Genomic DNA, 4,877 nt, shown 5'->3' with positions numbered 1-4,877 from the left:
GGTCTTCACGCAGCTGCCTACTGACCCATGTGGTTTTTTTTATGAGTCTGAATTTGAATTGCACTTCTCTCATCATTTACAGGTCAAAACTCTTGTAAGGGAAAGTTAAACTAGCTAAAATAAAGTGAAAATATTATCAATGAAAAAAAAACTATTGCCTAATGAATTCCTCTTCGATGGACAATATATTGTATACGTATATATAAGATTTTTGCCCAACTATAATTGAGAGCTCACCTTGAAACACCACAATCAAAAATTTGAAAAACATTAAAATATCTGTCAATAGAATCTGTCCAACAGCCAGGAGTAAATTTAGAAGAAATATTCATGGGGTGTCAAACGTGGAGCACAAAACCTTTAGGGTTGGTACTCCATAGAAGAACTATATTTGTTGATCAGTGAAGATGCATGCACATCACAACTGGGCCTTCTCTACCTTACAAAAACAGACATACTGTACACCTCTCACCTCCACATACACATACATAAAAGAAGAGCTAAGAACATTAGAGGGGTGGCACATGCAAACTCCTGTTGTTTTAAACAAAACGAATTTAGATTCTTTGTGTTGTTGACCAATTAATAAAATCCTACAGTATTTATGCATCTATAACACATTTGATGTGAACTGTTTCAAAGATGAAAGTGGAGTAAAACCACCTTCAAAATCAACTGTTAAATGTAACCAAATGACTCTCCACTTTGCGGCTTCCTTGTTGAGTTCAGGGACTATCACAAAATGTCAACATTCCACGGTTACCAGTGAGAAATAATAAGGACCAAGTTCTCTTTATTCTTAGCTTTAATGGCACTGAGTGCAAAGCCTTTTCACTTTACTGTTGACTTTGGAGTCACACAGAGGTAGATGCATAGAGAGCCTGCGGGTGGACTCCCACTCGTTCACACACACACAAACGCACACACACGCACACACACAGAGCTTTCTACATCTAAAGATGTCAGTGGGAGAGTTCGCTTCCAAATGTCAAATACGTGAGGAACATTGGAACCAACTGTAACCAGCTGAAGTTCTACAATTTAGACATTGTGCTTGAAAAGATGAAAGCTTGAAAGTTCAACAATAAAAGAGGACAAAAATATAGAAAAACAGGCAATAAAAGACATAAGTAAGAAATATTAGCCAACAGGACCTCCAATATAAGAAGAAAAGAACATAGCAAACCCCTTATTTATCATGGACAATTATAAAGAGCAAACACTCTAATTGTGGCCACTAACCACCCAAAAAAAAGCTCATTATGGCTGCCGCAATAAGTCGGCACAATCACCGTAGTCAATTATGATAATACATCAGCGAAGTGTTTTCCTTAGTAGTATACTAGGGAGGCACCCCACCCCCCTAACAACATCACCTGTCCCTCTCATGAAGGTTATGGAATGAAGTAAATTAATAAAAGTCTGTATGTGTTTGCAAAATACCAATTCACTGCACCCAAGGAATATGAAAAAGCCAATAATCAATACCCTTTTACCCTCACCCTCTACCTCCCCAGGACATTTGTATCAATTTTACATAACAAAAAATGTGTATCAAACAAAGTAAAGGTAAATGTATTTGGTATTTCGATATTTTGATAAAATTTGTGCTCTGCATTTGATCCATCACATGTGAGAATCACCCAAGGGAAGCAGCAGGCAGTTATGTAGGCACCTAGAGAGCAGTTGGGGGTTGGATGTCTTGATCAAGGACACCATGACATGTGAGCTTGGCGGGGAGTCGAATCTGTGACTTTCTGGTCCCAAGTCAGCTGCTCAACCACAACACCACAGCTGCCCCTACCTTCCATAATGCATATGGAGTGCAGGAGTGCCTTTGTGTCTATGTCTATGGCTACGTTCACACTGCAGGCAAATCCGACCCAAATCCGATTTTTTTGATCCATCTGACTCATATCCGATTTTTTTATGACAGTCTGAACGCGACAAATCCGATTTTTTCAAATCCGACCCAGGCCGTTTCAGTATGTGGTTTTAAATCGGATATATATCTGATGTTTTCAAAGTGACTGCAGTGTGAACGCTCATGTCACATTCATCTGACTTTTTCATCAGGAGGAGGGGCTGAAGGATCGATAAGACACTAACCTCAAGTCTCGCTGTTTAAATCTGCAGCTCCGTGTGTTTACAGCTCCAAAACACAAGTCCAGTTGCTTCATCTTTTTACTTTTCATTTTCCACGTAGATAGTTTGATAATAACATGTCCAGCCTGGGTCGCGGAGAGTATCGATCCTAAAGTTCGATACTTTGTCGATACTTTTTTCCAGCTCATAGTTTCGTTAAAAAAAAAAAGCTTCACTGGAGCATCGCGGTCAGAGGCAGCTTCAGATATAAGCACTGAACTAAAGAAGCATGTCAGATAATTATTTAATCGGCTCTGATTAAACAACAACTTCTGATGCGATGTGTAAAATGTAGCATCCATGCTAGCTCTGTAAACAAACAAGCCGGCTGATGAGACGTCACGTCTTTTACTGCTCATGCATGTCACATCAGTGCTGTGGAGCATTCACACAGGGGTCTGATGCAGGTCACATTTAAAATGTAATGTGAACGTTCACACAAAAAGATCGGATTTTTTCAAAAAATCGGAACTGAGCATTAAGACCTGCAGTGTGAACGTAGCCTATGTCTGTTTTATGTAACTTTTGGTAATCTGCACTGATTGCAGTTTTCTGGCTGATCACCAATCACAAACTAAAAAGTCTGACCTGCCAATTCCAATTTTTTAAATAACTGATACTGTTATGTGTTATAAGGTCACAATACATCTTTAATGTTCCAATCTTATTTTATTGAAAAACACTGAACAATACCCTTGAAACTAGTGCTGGGCGGTATACCGTTTTGTACTGAAAACTGTTTTTTTATTTTTGTTATTTGAATTTTCTGAATACCGGACATGCCAGTTTAAATAGCCTGAACATGTTTGGAATGTTTTGTCGCGGCTGCCAGAGAACTATTTCCTGCCCACTTTTCCTCACAGCACTGCTATGCATTAGCATGCTAATGTTATTGTTGGAGCAGCTTGTTGGAGTAAATGGTGGCGGGTGGTGTTTCAGCTGCTTATATTGACTGACGTTAAAAAAACATCCTGTTTTCACCATCGCTGAATGTGGTAAACAACTCTTCAGTGACGTGCACGGTTAGATTTAACGTGCAACGTTATAATGGAGAAGCTAATGCATGGAGACTTTAACGTGCTTCTATTGTGAAAAGCCCAGGGGAAGTAGTTTGTAGTAGAGCTGAGTTGACTGGTGTGCAAGGTGAGTCGTCCTTTTAAGTTTTATTAACACACAACGATAGACCTCATAATGAGCTTTTCTCAACCCTTCATGATTGAACCAAAATGCATGATTACTGTCTACAAGCAGGCAAAGAAAAAAAGACGTACAAGAGGAGGGAAACAGCGACACAGAAAAAGGTACAGTAAAAGAAAAAAGTCAATAACCAACATTTGTACATTTTACTATCAGCTGAGCTGTGATGAAAAAAATACAGTCAAATACCGTGAAACCAGTGCAATTGTTGAAAATACTGATATAAAATTTAGGTCATACTGCCCAGCTCTACTTGAAACAATACAAATGGACATTAGGTAGTGCTCACAGCAGAGCAAAATGGGACAGACCTTTGTAGAGGTAGAAGAGAAGCCAATCTTTTCTACCGATCTTACCCAAGTATCAGACAATCTCCCATAATTAAGGAAATCTGTAATCTATACATCTCCTGTAAACTGCACTTCCTGCCAGTTTGATTAGTGTTTTTTTTTTCACCTTTTCTGACTCCAGTCAGTCTCTCCTACATACAATATTGGGAGTGTGGGCAGGTCTAACACCTGAACTGTTCTCTCTGTAGTGATCCATATTGTCTGTCCAGATGCTAGTTCTGGGAGAGGTTTAGATCACCATCAGTGGATTTAATGTGTTACCTGCTTTTGCTTATCTCATTCTCTTTGCAAAAAGCCTTCAGATTGGGCCATTTAGGACCAAGGTTGACCATGGGTCGGAGTAGGGAGGTCATTAATAGCTGACCAATGGGTTGAATATGAGGAACCAATTACTGAACACATTAAGAAGTGCCTCCCATACCTACAATCCTTGTGAGAATAGAACAGCATCCTAGGAATAGTAGTCAAAAACTACAGACATTTAGGTATAGTGTTTTTAAAATGGAATTATTACTCAGTTAAAGTCTCAATGTGTTAAAAAGCTTGATGCTGCAGCTGAACTTTAAAAAAATAAACTGCTGTCAACAAAACAGACTGAATCTTTGCCATCATCGTCATCATTCATCAGCTAATCAAACACACAGTTCTTTGTTTACATAATGTTTGAAAATGACAAATAAAAAAATTATTTAGGCCTTTTTACACAATTCTTTGTGGAAAAGGTTTATGCAAATGTTAAAAATAAAATTTTAACATACACGTCAATTGTATGGATTGTCTGTAAATGACACGGATTTTCCTCCATTTTGCAGGTGAGCTGACATCCAGATTTTTTTTTTTTTTCAAAAACTCAGCTTCAAATTTATTTTTTGTCTCAGAGCTTGTAGGACATAAAAACACAACATATAAAGTAAATAATCATCTCTAAACCAAGTCTGCTGCTAAAAATATGTTCCCCACCTCTCCCAATCCTCCTTTACTTGCTCCTCTGTGCTGCAGGTGCTGTTACACCCCACCCCTCTTGTTACAGATTATTGAGAGTCAAAATACTTTAAAATTGCATTTTTGGTGTTATGAAATTTCAACCTGTACTTGAAGATAGATAGATAGATAGATAGATAGATAGATAGATAGATAGATAGATAGATAGATAGATAGATAGATAGATAGATAGATAGATAGATA

General features: G+C 38.1%; 1 protein-coding gene across 1 annotated transcript in view; it reads right to left on the bottom strand.

The window, feature by feature from the left end:
- Positions 1–4,877, bottom strand: part of ascc3 (activating signal cointegrator 1 complex subunit 3) — a gene marked incomplete in the record, with an annotated part of 193,195 nt that overhangs the window by 173,059 nt on the left and 15,259 nt on the right.

Source organism: Austrofundulus limnaeus, unplaced genomic scaffold (genome assembly GCF_001266775.1).
Source record: "Austrofundulus limnaeus strain Quisiro unplaced genomic scaffold, Austrofundulus_limnaeus-1.0 Scaffold383, whole genome shotgun sequence".
NCBI lineage: Eukaryota > Metazoa > Chordata > Actinopteri > Cyprinodontiformes > Rivulidae > Austrofundulus > Austrofundulus limnaeus.
This window is presented reverse-complemented; position numbering and strand designations above follow the sequence as displayed.